The sequence below is a fragment of the Amphiura filiformis genome, chromosome 10 (genome assembly GCF_039555335.1).
Source record: "Amphiura filiformis chromosome 10, Afil_fr2py, whole genome shotgun sequence".
Taxonomy (NCBI): domain Eukaryota; kingdom Metazoa; phylum Echinodermata; class Ophiuroidea; order Amphilepidida; family Amphiuridae; genus Amphiura; species Amphiura filiformis.
The window spans coordinates 18,152,685-18,173,508 of record NC_092637.1 but is presented as its reverse complement, the minus strand read 5'-3'; the positions used below and the strand labels follow the sequence as shown (position 1 = coordinate 18,173,508).

Genomic DNA, 20,824 nt, shown 5'->3' with positions numbered 1-20,824 from the left:
TAATACTCTTGTTGTTCTCAAACCAAAGAAGAAAGTATGCTTTCCTGTTTTTGGATATCCTCACAAAACTTTCTTTGCTATAGGCTGATTTTTGTATTGCGTACTAAACTAATTTTATCAGCATCATCATCGTCGTCATGACCATCATGATCATCATCGTCATCGTCATCAATTTATCCTCATTAAAATGACGGTTTCTGATTCTTTCAAAAAACAGCTGTCAAATAACGTGGCAAATTCTCTCAAAAATAATTTCTAATATTAATTTAAGTTTTAAATATCATCATCATCATCATCATCATCATCATCATCATCATCATCATCATCATCATCGTCGTCGTCGTCGTCGTCATCATCTGTTTGCCTACTTCTTCGTTTCATAATCATCTTCTCATCATCCACTCCTTCTTCTTGCTTTCATCTTCTTTCTCTTCATCAACTTTTAAAAGCAGTAATTTGCCTCGGGCAACATATCATAGGCTTGTTACGCTATCTACACACAAAAATAGTTTTAAAACAAGTGCTGTTTTTTTAAATTCATATAATTATTAAAACCAGTAGCCATGAACTCTAATCACCCGGCAATATTCTCATAGAATTCTTACACCCATAATGTGGGTGTAACCTAAGAGTCAAGAAACACGTTTTGGGTTTAAATCTTGCTATTTGAGTTTCACAGAGACGTACTATTTGCTACCTGGGTATGATAACTGAAAAACAAAATAAAAACTAATTCTAAAATATTATTCATGTATAAAGAAAAGTGGATTTCTAATTGTATACATTAATAACGACGGAACGTCTTAAGATTGTGTTGAGATCAAATTGATTTTGGTGTAAGTTCGTCTTAAATTTTTAATAATTGCTTTAAAGTGGAATTGTATAATGAGTAAAATTAAATGACATAATGATTGAATGGGACTTCATACATCCACACATAAACCAGGGACATACACCCACACCTACATACAAAACAAACGTTTCTTAGAACACAATTCGCCAAATCAACATTGCGTTTACAAAAATAACATTTAAGCAAAAATACATTTTTTAAGAGTTTCTTGAAAGAGCCATTATGTTGTTAATGGTGTAACATACATCATATAAATATTACTGGATTTTAGGTATTTTTGGAAGAGGTTTGAGGACATTGGATTCGATCAGTTACCGAAATAGTTCTTCTGCATTACATTTGAAGTATATTTCCACGTATTGCCGAAGTGTCTCTTAGATATGTATCAAAATCTTAGGTATATTTCAATATTGTACAAATATTTTCAAAAAGTTTGGTACCCAATATGGAAATTTAATTCTATATGATGGTACACATGTATATTGAGGTTCACGATTTAGTGTCCTCTGAGATTGGAAATATTCACATGGCAGCTTCTAAGTTTCGCATAACATCATACCCAGATATACTATAGTTGTACTCGCCTTTAAAAAGATGTACTACTCACTAGTTCAAACGATACACAATGCCCGATGGCAAAGACACTACAGGGTGTAACAATAAAATTTGTATAATTTTGAAAATAGGATGAAACAAGTATGCCGCTTATTTTTTGGTTTGATATTTATATTTCTATCAAGATAATTTCTTTAGCCACCAGATAAAGTTTGTTCCAATAAAATCGATGGTATAAAAGTGAAGATATGGGCAATTATGTAACCTAGTCTTAAAACCGCTTGGGCCACTTTTGTCTAAGTGTTACAAAAGTGACTGAGTGATAGAGTTGAACCATGGACCAGTTGGACGATGCTCTTATGATAGGTAGTTTTAAACAATAGGGTATTCGAACTGGTCGAAATGGTTACATAATAGAATATCTCCTTGAGTTTTTGAAAGTCACAACTAAGCACTGACATAACAACCTCATCTACTAGAAATCGTGGCTGCAGCTCAACAACTTCAACTCGACTTCACGTTGGAAGAGCGTATTTTTATGGTTGTGACATTCGGTAGCACATGGGGTCAAGCAGAAACCATACGATTGTTTATAGCTCATTTTCCAACTGCAACAAGGCATACAATTACATATAACTATGAAAATTACCTAGAATTTGTTAAATGCTGGCAATAGTGATCGCCCCAGAACAGCTAGAAGCCCAGCTGAACTTAATTTCAAAATTTTATTGTTTTGTAGTTATGGATATGCAAAAACTTTTCTCAGTTTTACCAATGATATCTAAGGGATATGAGAAATTACTTATTTATCAGATAATTTGAAAGAAATTTCATGACTTCATTTATAGATTTTAAAGAAATATCATATTATTATGTTAATTATATGCAGAAACACAACTTGTAATTCTTTCGTATCCGTTCTTTGATGTTTAATGCACGATTAGCATATATCTACGCCGTTCAAACTTGATATGCGCAAACATGGCAAAAGTGGCCCAACACGTTTTCTGGTCGATTTAATTAATCGCACGTAACTTTTAAACCCAAGCTAGTAAGGAAACCAACTAAACGTCTTCTTCTAGCCAAGATATTACTGATTGTATTGCATATAACATTTGTGCCATAACTCTTCCAGTTTTTTCCTGAGAAGTCAAAATGCAATTGTATAAATTTTATTGTTACACCCTGTATACCCGTGCAGTAAGCTCTCACTCGCTGATTGGACGCACAGCACTCCCGGATATTTAAGACAAAATGCTATATTTCTATCGCATTTTGGGGTAAAAAGACGAAGCTCCTTTTCACTACAGACTGTAATTTACACGTTCGCGCTATACTTAATATGGTACCAAAGAGCTGTCAGTAAGGTGGGATTACATATAGGATAAATACATTGAGCTGTGGATGTTATGTTATGTCTTATGTTCTCCTAAGCTACTCTTTCTCTATTTTCTGCACAGGTGCTGGTAAGCTTGTACCAAACATCATACCGATATAGAACTTGCTTAATACTGTCAGGTAGGGTCTTATATACTACGAGTTTGCATGTATAATCCATTATAATAGTTTGACGTTTTGTTTGTAATATTAACATTCATTTTACATTGTATATTCCAGTACAATGTAACATACATTTTACATACACTGGGGGAACAAGTACAGAAATATCGACGTTTTAACACAATTTTTGTGGTAATAGACTGATCTGCATTCAGACATAAATTTCGCTCAAATTGACCGTAAATTCACTCTGTTAGTATCAATTTGACTAATTTTGACTTTGGAATTTTGAGAATAGATTATAGAGCTTTGTGTTTGCACGTGACTTTCATTCTACTTTACTTCACAAACATATATTTCAATATGAAGTGCGTTTCAATGCATATTACTATTCTTTTAAAAATATTTTTGAGTGTAAAAATCAGTCCAGATTTCTTTATCTCATAATTGTAAACACTTTCACTTTTAACCAAAATGATCGCATCTCCAATGGCACAATTTAGTGACCTACATTCAACAGTGATAACTCGCAAATGACCTCGTGTTTAAGGGTATGAGTTTGTGAATCCAATGCATTCAAATTGCATTCCATGTGAAACGTACGTGGACTCAGCATAATTTGAAATTGTTATAGAATTACCATCCAGGTCTTTATGCCTATTCTGTGATAATGGATGGTGCGATATAGATGTACAGCGTATGCCTAGTGCAGGGCAATACATTCAAACATTATTTTGACCCATTGCTATGGTAATTTATACTGTTACATCACTGCTTCTACACTACAGCGAATAAGAGCACAATTCAGTTGAAATTCACCATTATTGTAATTTAGACAGTTATGCATATCTCAACGTTTAGTGATTCCGGTCAGTTATTTTAAGAAGGGTTTTGTGTTAAAAAAATACACTGATTATGATCATATACTGTGTGTAGCGTTCAATCATAGGCGTATTAGAAGTGTCTATCGATTGGACGTGCATCATTGGGTTTATAGATGGTAGTTCGTGCCAGCCAAAATGATGCACAATTTAATGAAAACAAAACACATTTATGCATTGCTATTGAATAAGAAGAAGATTTGTTCTTTGATTGCCAGAAAAAAACATGTTGCATTGATTTTACTAACGAGTATTTTCATTTATGATATGGCAATTGTAATTTGTATTGTATTATTTCTACATGTGCACTCTTAACAAGTATGAGGAAGAAAGTCTTCTTTCTATCCTGCCTTTACATTGTTTATAGTGATGGTATAGCTCTGTCAATAACCATCATTCAAGTTTACAACTTTAGAGAATATCTGTAAGGCCATAGATATTTGAACTGACATATCCTCCACTATGTTGGGTGTACTCATATTTTCCTAATACCGCCAAAGACTTGAACCAGCTTCCTCACAGAATAGTAAACATAAGAAAAACAAAATATTCCAGAAAGAAGTCCTCAGATATTACCAGAACATCGCCCAAAACAATTAAATCTTCTAATGTACTGCGCATAATTCCTTCTCGCCTGGTTTCGTATGAAGCGCTGGGAAGTATCTGAACAGAACAGAACAAAATGAGACCGGATTTAACTGAAAAATTAAACAAGACTGGAATGATTAGGCAGTTAGAGAAAAACTATTTTAGAATATTCGAGAAATTTGAAACAAATAGCAGGCCAGTTTGAAAGGGTTCCAAACCACTGCAACTCCTGTTCTCTTGTCTGCTGAACAAATTGATGAAGACGTTAGGCGTGAGCATTATCTCAAACTATAAAATCAAGAGGTTACTTTAATGTAATACAGTCTGCTCTTTCATAAAACGTAAACAAGTTTACGACTGTAATATTGTAACAATTTCGCGGCATCAATTGCAGGAAATACACACATTAAATTCACTAAAGAATAAATGTTTTAGGTTAAAAGATACCCGGGTTTATTTGGACAGTCCATGACAATAACAACTTAACCTATTTCTGCTCAGATACTGTATCATACGGGTTTTGCATCAGATCGCATCATTTGTTATTAAATAAATAGAAAATCCAGACAGTTTACTCCCAATAGACGTCCAATTGTTTGCGCTCAAAACGAGGATGTGGAACGGTGTTCAAAGATGTAAACAAATTATAATTTATGTGATAAATAGTGTTAAATATGCGTTACAATTATAGGACTGACATACATTGATAACGTAGTTTTTTTAGATTAAAAGCGCAGATTAAATTGTTAAGTTGTGCTGTAAAGTGCACTGAGGCTTGTAGATCAACGTCTAGGCGTTGTGACTGTGCTTAGCGCACTATAAATCACTGCGCTTTTTTGTTACGAGCAAGTTGCAATTCCGTTTAATTGTATTGGGCTATTCCAGTTGTAATATCTTCCACAGGGGGAATATGTTTTTTAAATGTAATTGGCCAAGGTTAATCATATTGAAACTCATACTCCCCATGTATTATGGCTATACCTATATCTTACACAACTGGAGTGAGTATTTCAAACGGATGCTACCCAATTCTATTGAAAACTTATACTCCCTTTGTGGACGACTTTAGCTAAATCTTCCACAGGGGTAGTGTGGATTTTAAATGGAATAGCCCATTGTGAATGCTTATAAGCTGTTTAGACTTTGGAGATATACTTCAGAACGCAACAAATCTTATTTTCTTGTTACTTGCATTTGCGGAAAATTTACACACTGCCTACAATTGAAAAGAAACGATCTCATCATTTGTGCTACTTTTGCACGGAAGGACAAGTCAGACAAAATTATAGGACAAATTAGATTGACGTTGTAATCCTAAAAGCGTAACAAGCGGATACCTGTTATACAAAATTCCACTTTTATAGACCAAATTTGCTGTATGCACTGATAAAAGCCGACACAGGGAATAATATTATAAAGTAATAAATAATTTTAGGACTGATGAATTATCCTCGCATTATGGGACATTATACTGTGTTGTTTTTAAATAAAATAAGAAAGTAAACTTTCTGTAAATTAGTCTGATTCTAAGTAATAGATTTGTGTATTAAGTTAATATGATTCCCATCATTATCGTCGAAGTTAATCATCGCTGTCGTCATCATCTTCATCATTATAATCATTTTTGTGATTGTCATTGGCATCATCGTCATAATTATCATCTTTGCTTTCAAAAGACTTTCCAGTTTTGTAAATCCTGTCAAAAATATTTTTTAGTTTTAAAGGTCATCATCATTTGCTTTCTCTCCTGATCCTTCATCGTCACCTTCTTCTTCTCATCATCCGCTCCTTCTTCCTTTCATCTTTTTCTCTTTCCTATTTATCGTATCCTGTTTATCAAAACGTTACCATTGTTATCGCTGTCATACATAGTATATACTACATACTACACATTTATAAAGCGCCTTTTCAGAACAGTTACAACGCGCTATAAAGTATTTTATATTTTGTAATCAAACAGCCTTTTAAGCAGTAATTTGCCTCGGGCAACATGTCATAATCTTGATATACTATCTACCAATCGAACACGAAACATTATTTTCAAGAAAAACATGCTTTTTATTTATATATCACAACCAGCATATACAACCATATTCCACAAACTGCTGCCCACGTATGGTGAATGAAAAACAAAATGTATTTCATCTGATTAGATTTGTTTAAATTTATTGGTTTTATAGACAATTTAAAGTTTAAATGTCTAATTGTACATATATAGTAATAAGGACGGAACATCATCAGGTGGTCTTGAGATTTACCAAACCACCTGCAGTATTGTTTTAGGCACAGTTGTCTGAATATTAAACATTTTAGATGAAGTAAATCTTAACGTTTCAGTAAACAGTGAGGGTTAGTTATTACGCGCATGCCGACAGCAACAACATAAATATCAGCATTAAAAACTCAACTAAATCATTTAAGTTCAATTTAAATGTCACCATACCCCAATAAATACAAAATCGATGTTACGATGGTTAGCAAGCTATTAAAAGCAGACTTATATCGAAAATCGAAGGAAAGAATTAGGCAAGTAAATGAAAACATAGACATGTAGAAATATTAAAAAACTTTTTATTGATAATTATTATCTCCTCTCCTTTATATGTTTGTTTTCTAAATTAGTATAAAACGACCTAGAGCGAAGAAATTATACAATTAAGGAGATAGGACCAACAGCTTAGACAATAAAATATGTTCATAAGATTAGTGACACATGCAAGAGGTGTTATTATTTCAAATGTCCATTGTGTCTTCTGTTCCATTGTTGCAGCAAACTGTTTTATCATAGCTTATATGGGTTGCAAAATCTTCCCCGTTCTACATCATACACGTAATACCGTTATAATGCAAATTAATTTTTAAATAAGCATGATAAGAATGAGGGGGGATTTGCCGTTTGGTCTAATACCATTTGGTCTAAAATCCATTTCATCTACATCCATTTCGTCTAAACCCATTAGGTCTATATCCACTATGTCCAATAATCATTTGGTCCGATAATCATTTGGTCCGATAACCATTTGGTCCGATAACCATTTAGTCTAATAACCAATAAGTCTAAAACCATTTAGTCTAACAACCATTTAGTCTAATACTCATTTGGTCTATATCCAATAGGTCTAATAGCCATTTGGTCTAATACCCATTTGGTCTACACACCATTTAGTCTTACAAGCATTTAGTTTATTAATAAATAGACGAAATGGTATTAGACTTACTGGATATTAGACCATACGAGTATTAGACCTAACGGTTATTAGACCAAATGGTTATTAGACCAAATGGTTATTAAAGAAATATTAGACCAAATGGTTATTAGACTATATGTTTAGTAGACATATCGGTTATTAGACCAAACGATATTAGACTAAATGGACATTAGACTAAATGATTATTAGACTAAGTGGCAATTAGCCTTTCTGGTAATAGACCAATTGAATATAGACTAAACGGAAATTAGACGAAATGGTATTAGACCAAATGGCAATAGACCGAATGAGGTATTTCATTACACAACCTATCGTTATAAATCGCGTAATCCTAATTCATAGTATTTATTCACGACAAATAATCTTGACTTTCAATTTAACTCAACTTTAGAAAAACTACGCTATTAGTTTGATACAACAACCTAAATCCATTATTTATATATCACGACTACTAAATCCTAACGACATAGACGATGAAATCCATCGTTATCTTAAATAGATATTAGAACAGAATTTGATATTTTAGAAGATTTACGATAATGAGAAATGTCCATCATATTTTGTGACCGATTCCCGCAAAACCCGGAATATAATTGAGATAAAGCCATTTCATTTCAAAGATTCAGTTGTTTCTAAACACCAATAGTAATTGTTTTAGCGGTTTGGTCTTTGCAAAAGAACAAAGCATCGAAAAAGGAGGATTGTTTTAATCAATAATTGCATGTTAACTTTAATTATTCTCACGAAGTGATGTCTAATTTAAGCTAATTTATTGTTATATTTCTCAGCACTGCATTTTACACTAATTTCCAAATTACCCTCTACAAATTTTACAATTTCTCCAAAAGTTTGCATGGGACAACATCTGTATATCAAATCAAAAGACTAAATGTTGGCATTTTCCTGATTTTATGGGGACGGGTCATAATTTAGTTAAGGTGGGCGTTTGTTAATCTTCTTCAGACCACGATGTCATTGACCCCGGATATAAATATTGCTGCCTGTCAACTCCCATAGTGACATGCTACAATGGACAGAATACTCAGATTTATCCGTAGGGAAGTTGGCGGGAAAATAATCGCTATATTTCTGAATAGAGTTACGGTTTTCTTAATTGTCTTGTCCGTTTTTGATAACTAATCAAACTATCATTTACGCACTTCGATGACTAGTTTATAATGTATTTGAATTTGTGGTTCGGTTTACAGCTGTACATTGAACATGAAACAGTGTACAGTGTGAATGGATTGTACACTTTATTAACTTAAGAAAACAGAAAATTATGAAATATTCTTTGTTCTCAATACGTATATTTTTTCAGATAAATGTATTATTATATCTTTGAATATTAAATTAAAATATTTGTCATATACTCATATTAAAGACAAAGAATATTATGTCCTCACATATTGTGACGTTTTGTCACCCTCCGATATATTTCTATTTAGACAAATATAGGCAGGGGTCTAACTTTATTTTGTTTGAATAACATTTGGATCCGTCTACTTTCCAGTAGATACAACAACCTAAATCCATTATTGATATATCTCGACTGCTAAATTCAATGCTAGAACTTTGGATCTCTCCCATATTGAAACAATATCGACAGTTTGGAGCATATAAAGGTTAAGTGCTTTTCAAATCAGTCACTTAATGTTCACAGGACTATGCATTGCATTGTACAGCTTTGTGTGTAAAGGAAATGTCATTTGGACATTTCAGAAATTGTAGGGCCGTTGGACATTTTAGAAATGCAGAACTGTTACTCTGATCGCAGTACGTATAAAGTCTGATTAAACATTGCGTACAGGCATGTCGGATACTCGTGACTTTGAGTATTACAATGCTCATAGTGTACAAGTGAATGAATTGAAAATATCAGTTAATCTTTTTATACCCTAGGCAGTCGATATGCGAAATGAAAAGAGTACTCATAGATAGAGGACAAATCAGGCAAGTCTGTATTTAATGGCATACACGTGACATGATAACAAATCTAGTGTAAATTACACTTTTGCTAAACATGATTATGATAGAAAAGAAAAGAGTTCTCTTAGATAGAGGATATATCAGGCAACCCTGGCATACACGTGAGATGATAACAAATATTACACTTTCTCCTGAACATGATTATTTTAGATTCTTCTTTTCGAAAGAATTAATAGTCTTTGGTCTACTATTACAAAATCAATATTAAAACCAAACGGGATATCTCGAGTAAGAAGTTGCATTGTACACAATCCAAATTGTTCTTTAAACATACAATTGAATTGCACTTTCTATCTAATTAAAACGGTAAACTGGTACCATTTTGAGTGACAGGTTCAACACAATTTCTAGCAGTTGTGTTGACAAGTTGGATGAAACTAGGGCTTTCATTTTTGCGAGGTCTCATATGAAATCAGAGCTTTGTTATAAAAGGAGCTAAGGGAAGTAACGGAAGTTGTATTTAAAATTAAATAAATTAAGTTTGTGAACTTACGATCTCATTTGAGAAATTGCTCCGAAATAAATATCTTCATAGCGAGAATTGACGTGTTAAGGCGTCATATCAGAAACCTAAAATAAAAATAACATTTTAGTAATACAAAGATTATCCGTCTCATATCCGTTATATTAATCTTTCTCGCCTTTCCCCGCCTTTTTTTACTTCCCTCCCGCTCTTTCCGTCTTTGAATTGTAACATAGCCTATATAAGTCGTTCGCTTTCCTATATACATTACATCGTACTGATTAAATTATACTTCTTCAAGTCTCGGAAGATTTTGCGTCAAAAGGTTCTAATTTTGGTGTCAAATTGGTTAAAGTAAGGTAATATTTTCCGAAAGGTTTCTGGTTTCTGTATTACATACAAGCACGGGCGATACTATTGATTAGGTATGGTCAAATGATACGACATTTATATAGTTTATCGCACCGCAGACCAAACAGTGTAGACTTAGAAAATTTACTCACAGAATAAAATTGAATGTGCCGCTTACCCGTATAACTTGCTTTCTTACCATTTTGAAATATACAAAAAATGTTTTGGGATCTAGTGAGATTAAGTAATGACTTACTACCTACTCGCTCTATTAACTTACCCAAAACTCTTGTCGACTTTCAGACTCACTTTCTCATTGAGTTACTCATCCACTGTCAAAATTTGACTCATAATAATTTTCACATGCGATTGGCATCATCTTTTACCTCCTGACACAAGTTAAAATTACCTTTCTAACGCAATGACCAATTTTCATCAGTCTTTATATGTAGGGGTGGTGTTGAGAGTAATGCTCACGCAGCGAGCAGAATCTTGGTCAGCGATTCAGTTACCACCACACACGGAATAAAGCAATTCCTATCGTGGTAACTGGATCGCTGACCAAGATCCAGCTTTCTGCAATGCTCATGCTGTGTGTTGTTATCAGATGCGCACATTAAGTAGTTCATTTGCATATTTTTATATGATAATAGCAGAAAGGTATAACTTTTCGTAGAAAACAACGACCAATATACATCAAACATGCATGGTATGTAGTGTTTGGCCAAGTATTGTTCATCTTGTGTATTATTTAAAAAAAATGTAAATAAGCTACTTAAAAGTAGCTTATTTACATATTTTTAAATATTAAATAGTAGCAAAAGGGCAACTTTTAGTAACTAACAACGCTAGATTAGCATATGCTAAATGTGATGATACAATATATGTAACCACACTATACTGTGTTCGCCTCAAGTTGGGTAGTGACGTAGTTGCGTATTTCGATGCGGGTAAAGTTAAACGCGCAGAGCGTACATGCACGCGTACAAGTGTAGTTTGTCCGCACGCTTGCGGCGGGTCTATTGACATTTGGTCTAATACCATTTCGTCTAATTCCGTTTACTCTATATTCAATTGGTCTATTACCAGAAAGGCTAATTACCACTTAGTTTAATAATCATATAGTCTAATGTCCATTTAGTCTAATATTGTTTGGTCTAATAACCGGTATGTCTACTAACCATATAGTCTAATAACCATTTGGTCTAATATTTCTTTAATAACCATTTGGTCTAATACCCATTTGTTCTAATAGCCGTTAATTCTAATACTCGTATGGTCTAATAACCAGTTAGTCTAATACCATTTTGTCTATTTATTAATAAACTAAATGCTTGTAAGACTAAATGGTTTGTAGACCAAATGAGTATTAGACCAAATGACTATTAGACCTATTGGTTATAGACCAAATGGGTATTAGACTTAATGGTTGTTAGACTAAATGGTTTTAGACATATTGGTTATTAGACTAAATGTTATCGGACCAAATGGTTATCGGACCAAATGGTTAAAGGACCAAATGATTATTGGACGTAGTGGATATAGACCAAATGGGTTTATACGAAATGGATGTAGACGAAATGGATATTAGACCAAATGGCATTAGACCAAATGGCAAATCCCCTTGCGGCGCAACCACGAAAAAGCATTGACTTCACTACCGAACTTGAGGTGAACCACAATATACATGTAGTCATCCGCGTATTTTCCTCAACTTTTCATGTTGTTACCTTTGTGATCCGGCGGTCGGGCCTGCAGTTTACAAATTGTACCGTATATAAATTTACGCTCATCAATAATTTCGATTTAGTAACCAATATAAACCTACTTACGGTTCTAAAGATATTCACAGGTTCCGAGATTATGGAGCTTGTTTACACTCATCAGAATGAGTGGACATACTGGTGACCTATTTCAGGTTTCCCCCACAGCATTCTGTAAAGTGAATGTAAACTCATTGATATACAGGGTGTCCCCGAAAAAAATACCGGGCGAATGAATTTGGACGTAAGTCGAGAAATAGACATCAGAATCCCAATATCTAAAAATCAGCGTGTAGCCCATCTTATTCTGCATCTTATACCTTTATTTTACTGGAATCGGTTGACTGATTGCGAAGAAATGAGCGATTACATAACGTATGCGTCAATTCACTTCATTCCAAGTTTGAAATAAAGATAATTCAACACGATGTGCACTAGTCAATGGGCTGCATGGTTTGTTCGGTGAAATCATTTTCGTTCTTTAAAAAAAATCTTGCAAAACATGTCATATAGGTTTTGTTCAAATTTGAAAACCTGCACGATATTAAAAATTAAAGCTTGCATGTATTATATGATGCTCGGTACTTGTAAATATCTTTTTTCGTTAATGTTGATATAAATGTTACATAAAGAATTATTGCATAGAGAATTCCAGCTGCCTTTAAAAATTTTCACACATAAATATTTCCAAGAAATTGTAATGCAAAGTTTAAATCGCTTAAAACTTCAACATTAATGTTGCATGGTATCAAAATCACACATAAATCGGTAAGCACTTGATCATTGTCAATCTTGGCTAAAATGTTTTTGGAAAGTTAAAATTTAACATATTTGCACAACCTAAAGAATTAAAGTGGGAAAGCTTCCAATTGTAATTTTCCAATTTTGTTTCGGACAAACTGTTATTCATCTTCATGTGAATGCATGAATAACATAACACCGTCGGATTATAAAATAGATAATGTGGACTAAATGTAAAGAGATACACAAACTTTAGGAAGTGGTGAGCGAGTATGAAAAAAGCACCTGTTGATCAAACTTGGAATGAACTGCATTGATGCGCACATAATGTAATCGTTAATTTCTTCGCAACCAGTCAACCGAATCAAATACAATTTTTGTATGGTATGCACAATAAAATAGGCTATGCACTACATTTTAATTTTCTTATTCTGATGTCTATTCTTCGACTTACGTTCAATTTTATTCACTCGGTAATTTTTTCTGGGACACCCTGTATGTGTCAAATTAAAACAGGACGTAGCCAAGTTTGCTATAGTAGTTGCAATGCGCAATAATTCGATTATTTTATTCATGGTTTTCGATCTGTTTCTACTTGTTGTATAAGTTAATATGCGGCCGAAGAGAAATTTTATCCCCCCCTTGCTTTGAAAGATAATCTTATTATGAATATAGATAAAGTTTAATGGTAACAACGCTATGCTGGTACAGAATTTTGTGTGTATAATGTAAACCAATATTGCTGGGGTTTTATATATATTCCTTATTTTTAATAGTATATGAACTGTTTATAACTGTTTTCACATAATATTTTGGATAACGTAAGAATATCGTTTGCACCCTGGTTTACTGAACATCACCCCCACACCCCCATATCTTACCCACACCCTAAGCATTCATTCATTTATTTATTTCCACAATTCACATAAAAATAACATAATACGCACTAAAGTATCATTACATCAAAATACCATTAAAGAACCATGGAGTCGATGGCCGAAAGGCCGGTCAAAACAGACAAAAAAAAATAGAAAAAAGGAAAGAAAAAGAAATTAAGTGTGTTTTGTACACGTTTTCGGAAATGTTTCACAGAATATCATTTCCATGTACCAAATATTTACCCTAACCATGCCAAATCTAGCCAAATCTAACAACGATGGAATGACGCAATCACCCCGAGTCGTTTGGAATCGTTTAAAAGATGCGCTGAAATTTAGGACAAACCATCATTTGTAACGTAACGTTTTAAGATACAGGTTGTTAGATTGTATGAGCATCGAGCAAGTTTCATTCCGTTTGTATTGTGAATGCCTGTTAGCTGTTTGGATATAGGAGACATACTTAAGAACGCATCAAACAAAGAATACGGCCGTCTTGACAAACGTATTTGCTTGTCACTTGAACTTACAGAAAGTTTATACATTACTTGGAATTGAAAAGGAACAATTACGTATGTTGCCTTGACGAACGACAATCAGACAATAGCATGTTGGGTTGATTCTTATTTTACTATGTCCTTGTAAAAGCGTAACAAGTGGAGACCTGTTCCACTTTTAAGCATCAAATTTACTTTATTCACGGATAAAAGCCGAGACAGGGAATGATTATAAAATATACAAACTACTTCGGAGTAGTCCTCGCATTGCGGGGCATTATACTGTTTTCAAATCAAAGAATAAAGTAGGCTTTCCTGTTTTTGGATATCCTCAGAAAAATTACTTTGTTATTGACGGGTTACATTTTAACGATTGATTTGTGTATTGCGTACTAAACTAATTTTATCAACATCATCATCGTCGTCATGACCATCATGATCGTCATCGTCATCAATTTATCCTCATTATCGTCGTCATCGTCATCAATTTATCCTCATTATCATCGTCATCGTCATCAATTTATCATCACTATCATCGTCATCAGCATCGTAAAATCAATCAGGGTTTCTGATGCTTTCAAAAACTACTCAGTGTCAAATAAGTTTTATATTCATAGATGTAAATTTCAAAAGACTTCTCCCAATTTCCAAGCTTTTAGGAATTTTTTGAGATTGAAACTAATACAGAATATAGGATTGCTGAAGGTAAAGGTAAATTGGGTAAACATTTTAAGAAATTTACATTTGACCTTAATGAGGATTAAGGTCATTTTGCCTGCCAATCTGTTTTTATTTTCATTTCCTCTTTTTTAAACCTTTTTTTTTCTCACTCTACACCTGATGAAAATAACGTGGGAAACTTGTCCTTTTGTCTGTGTCTTTGTTGTTTTGTGGTGTTTGTGTTCGTTTTGTTTTGTCCTTTTTGGTGTTTAAAAAAACATATTTATCACAAAATCAGCCATCTTTTGTTTTGTGAACTGAAATTTGTTAATAAATCATAAACAGTAACACTATGGCTGTCAAAAGATTTAAAAAAAACATGGCAAATTCTCTCAAAAATAATCTATGATATTAAATGTTAGTTTTAAATGTTTTACCATTTCTCGTCATCTTAACCATTTATTGTCATTAACCAAATCTTTGTTCTTTTGTAATCAAACATGCTTTTGAACAGTAATTTGCCTTTTTAAATTTATATATTTAAACCAGCAGCCATAAACTGTAATCACGCGGCAATATTCTCATAGAATTCTTACGCCCGTAATGTGTGTGTAATCTAAGAGTTAAGAACCACGTGTTAGTTTTAAATCTAGCAATTTGAGTATCACAGAGACGTACTACTTGCTGCCCAGGTATGATAACTGAAAAACACAATGTTAACTAATTCTAAAATATTATACATGTATAAAGAAAATTTGAAGTATGTTTCTATTTGTATACATTAAATAAAGACGGAACGTCTTAAGATGGTGTTGAGACATAGATCAAATTGATTTTAAGCCATACTTGTATGTACAATTAAATGACAAAATGATTGAATGCAACTTCATACATCCATACACACCCCCACCCACCCCCACCCCTACATACAAGACAAACGTTTCTTAGAACGCAATACGCCAACAAAAATAACATAAGCAAAAATACATAAGCGATGAACAAGCCAAAATCAAAACAAGTGTGTTTTTAAGATTTTCGTGAAAGAGCCATTATGTTACATGTATTAACAGTGTAACATACATCGTATACATGTTACTGGATTCTAAGTGTTTTGGGAAGAGGTTTGAGGACATTGGATTCCGAAATAGGGAACAGAGTATATAGTGTGGATCTCTAGTTCTTCCAATGCAGTGGAACAAATCGTTATCACTAAAATACCGGTAGATCTTCTGCATTACATTTGAAGTACATTTTCGCGTATTGCCGAATGTAACTCTCTCAGATATGTATCAAAATCTTTGTTATATTTCAATGTTGTACAAATATTTTCCAAAATAAGGTTATTTTTTAAAAATAATAAGGCTTAACCGCCCACATGATTAGATGGAATTCCTAATGATATACAAACTAAAATATCAACAGACATCAATCAGTGAAATCTTCGTAGCATTCTCACTTTCTATGACATGGTTCACTGAATTACATTGATCAAGTAAAAAAAGGTTGGCATTTTGTTGTAGAGGATGAGTTTGGTACCCAATATGGAAATTTAATTCTATATGATGGTACACATGGATATTGAGGTTCACGATTTAGTGTCCTCTGAGATTGGAAATATTCACATGGCAGCTTCTAAGTTTCGTATAACATCATACCCAGATATACTATTGTTGTACTCACCTTTAAAAAGATGTACTACTCCCTAGTTCAAACGATACACAATGCCCGATGGCAAAGATACTATACCCGTGCAGTAAGCTCTCACTCGCTGATTGGACGCACAGCACTCCCGGATTTTTAAGATAAAATCCTATATTTCTTTCGCTTTTTGGGAAAAAAGACGAAGATCCTTTTCACTACAGACAGTAATTTACACGTTTGCGCTGTACTTAATATGGTACCAAACAGCTGTCAGTAAGGTGGGATATATACATTGAGCTGTGGATGTTATGTCTTATGTTCTCATAAGCTACTCTTTCTCTCTTTTCTGCACAGGTGTTGGTAAGCTTGTACCAAACATCATACCGATATAGAGCTTGCTTAATACTGCCAGGTAGGGTCTTATATACTAGGAGTTTACATGTATAATCCATTATAATAGTTTGACGTTTTGTTTGTAATATTAACATTCATTTTACATTGTATATTCCAGTACAATGTAACATACACTTTACATACATGGGGGAACAAGTACAGAAATATCGACGTTTTAACACAATTTTTGTGGTACTAGACTGATCTGCATTCTGACATACATTTCGCTCAAATTGACCGTAAATTCACAGTTTAGTATCAATTTGCCTAATTTTGACTTTGGAATTTTGAGAATAGATTATAGAGCTTTATGTTTGCACATGAATTTCATTCTGCTTCATTTCACAAACATATATTTTAATATGAAACGCGTTTCACTGCCTATTACTATTCAAACGCGTTTCACTGCCTATTACTATTCTTTTAAAAATATTTTTGAGTGTAGAAATCAGTCCAGATTTCTTTATCTCATAATTGTAAACACTTTCACGTTTAACCAAAATGATCGCATCTCCAATGGCACAATTTAGTGACCTACATTCAACAGTGATAACTCGCAAATGACCTCGTGTTTAAGGGTATGAGTTTGTGAATCCAATGCATTCAAATTGCATTCCATGTGAAACGTACGTGGACTCAGCATAATTTGAAATTGTTATAGAATTACCATCCAGGTCTTTATGCCTATTCTGTGATAATGGATGGTGCGATATAGATGTACAGCGTATGCCTAGTGCAGGGCAATACATTCAAACATTATTTTGACCCATTGCTATGGTAATTTATACTGTTACATCACTGCCTCTACACTACAGCGAATAAGAGCACAATTCAGTTGAAATTCACCATTATTGTAATTTAGACAGTTATGCATATCTCAACGTTTAGCATTATTAGTGATTCCGGTCAGTTATTTTAAGAAGGGTTTTGTGTTAAAAAATACACTGATTATGATCATATACTGTGTGTAGCGTTCAATCATTGGCGTATTAGAAGTGTCTATCGATTGGACGTGCATCATTGGGTTTATAGATGGTAGTTCGTGCCAGCCAAAATGATGCACAATTTAATGAAAACAAAACACATTTATGCATTGCTATTGAATAAGAAGAAGATTTGTTCTTTAATTGCCAGAAAAAAACATGTTGCATTGATTTTACTAACGAGTATTTTCATTTATGATATGGCAATTGTAATTTGTATTGCATTATTTCTACATGTGCACTCTTAACAAGTATGAGGAAGAAAGTCTTCTATCTATCCTGCCTTTACATTGTTTATAGTGATGGTATAGCTCTGTCAATAACCATCATTCAAGTTTACAACTTTAGAGAATATCTGTAAGGCCATAGATATTTGAACTGACATATCCTCCACTATGTTGGGTGTACTCATATTTTCCTAATACCGCCAAAGACTTGAACCAGCTTCCTCACAGAATAGTAAACATAAGAAAAACAAAATATTCCAGAAAGAAGTCCTCAGATATTACCAGAACATCGCCCAAAACAATTAAATCTTCTAATGTACTGCGCATAATTCCTTCTCGCCTTGTTTCGTATGAAGCGCTGGGAAGTATCTGAACAGAACAGAACAAAATGAGACCGGATTTAACTGAAAAATTAAACAAGACTGGAATGATTAGGCAGTTAGAGAAAAACTATTTTAGAATATTCGAGAAATTTGAAACAAATAGCAGGCCAGTTTGAAAGGGTTCCAAACCACTGCAACTCCTGTTCTCTTGTCTGCTGATCAAATTGATGAAGACGTTAGGCGTGAGCATTATCTCAAACTATAAAATCAAGAGGTTACTTTAATGTAATACAGTCTGCTCTTTCATAAAACGTAAACAAGTTTACGACTGTAATATTGTAACAATTTCGCGGCATCAATTGCAGGAAATACACACAATAAATTCACTAAAGAATAAATGTTTTAGGTTAAAAGATACCCGGGTTTATTTGGACAGTCCATGACAATAACAACTTAACCTATTTCTGCTCAGATACTGTATCAAACGGGTTTTGCATCAGATCGCATCATTTGTTATTAAATAAATAGAAAATCCAGACAGTTTACTCCCAATAGACGTCCAATTGTTTGCGCTCAAAACGAGGATGTGGAACGGTGTTCAAAGATGTAAACAAATTATAATTTATGTGATAAATAGTGTTAAATATGCGTTACAATTATAGGACTGACATACATTGATAACGTAGTTTTTTTAGATTAAAAGCGCAGATTAAATTGTTAAGTTGTGCTGTAAAGTGCACTGAGGCTTGTAGATCAACGTCTAGGCGTTGTGACTGTGCTTAGCGCACTATAAATCACTGCGCTTTTTTGTTACGAGCAAGTTGCAATTCCGTTTAATTGTATTGGGCTATTCCAGTTGTAATATCTTCCACAGGGGGAATATGTTTTTCAAATGTAATTGGCCAAGGTTAATCATATTGAAACTCATACTCCCCATGTATTATGGCTATACCTATATCTTACACAACTGGAGTGAGTATTTCAAACGGATGTTACCCAATTCTATTGAAAACTTATGTGGACGACTTTAGCTAAATCTTCCACAGGGGTAGTGTGGATTTTAAATGGAATAGCCCATTGTGAATGCTTATAAGCTGTTTAGACTTTGGAGATATACTTCAGAACGCAACAAATCTTATTTTCTTGTTACTTGCATTTACGGAAAATTTACACACTGCCTACAATTGAAAAGAAACGATCTCATCATTTGTGCTACTTTTGCACGGAAGGACAAGTCAGACAAAATTATAGGACAAATTAGATTGACGTTGTAATCCTAAAAGCGTAACAAGCGGATACCTGTTATACAAAATTCCACTTTTATAGACCAAATTTGCTGTGTGCACTGATAAAAGCCGACACAGGGAATAATATTATAGAGTAATAAATAATTTTAGGACTGTTGAATTATCCTCGCATTATGGGACATTATACTGTGTTGTTTTTAAATAAAATAAGAAAGTAAACTTTCTGTAAATTAGTCTGATTCTAAGTAATAGATTTGTGTATTAAGTTAATATGATTCCCATCATTATCGTCGAAGTTAATCATCGCTGTCGTCATCATCTTCATCATTATAATCATTTTTGTGATTGTCATTGGCATCATCGTCATAATTATCATCTTTGCTTTCAAAAGACTTTCCAGTTTTGTAAATCCTGTCAAAAATATTTTTTAGTTTTAAAGGTCATCATCATTTGCTTTCTCTCCTGATCCTTCATCGTCACCTTCTTCTTCTCATCATCCGCTCCTTCTTCCTTTCATCTTTTTCTCTTTCCTATTTATCGTATCCTGTTTATCAAAACGTTACCATTGTTATCGCTGTCATACATAGTATATACTACATACTACACATTTATAAAGCGCCTTTTCAGAACAGTTACAACGCGCTATAAAGTATTTTATATTTTGTAATCAAACAGCCTTTTAAGCAGTAATTTGCCTCGGGCAACATGTCATAATCTTGATATACTATCTACCAATCGAACACGAAACATTATTTTCAAGAAAAACATGCTTTCTATTTATATATCACAACCAGCATATACAACCATATTCCACAAACTGCTGCCCACGTATGGTGAATGAAAAACAAAATGTATTTCATCTGATTAGATTTGTTTAAATTTATTGGTTTTATAGACAATTTAAAGTTTAAATGTCTAATTGTACATATATAGTAATAAGGACGGAACATCATCAGGTGGTCTTGAGATTTACCAAACCACCTGCAGTATTGTTTTAGGCACAGTTGTCTGAATATTAAACATTTTAGATGAAGTAAATCTTAACATTTCAGTAAACAGTGAGGGTTAGTTATTACGCGCAT

At 33.4% G+C, this 20,824-nt stretch overlaps 1 protein-coding gene across 2 annotated transcripts in view; it reads left to right on the top strand.

Annotated features, from left to right (window-relative positions):
• Window positions 1–20,824, top strand: part of LOC140162147 (protein kinase C beta type-like) — a 163,424-nt gene that overhangs the window by 96,661 nt on the left and 45,939 nt on the right. For both annotated transcript variants that reach the window (XM_072185421.1, XM_072185420.1), the window contains exon 2: window positions 16,924–16,981. The gene's annotated coding sequence lies outside the window, so the exon portion shown is untranslated. The remainder of the gene's footprint in view (window positions 1–16,923; window positions 16,982–20,824) is intronic.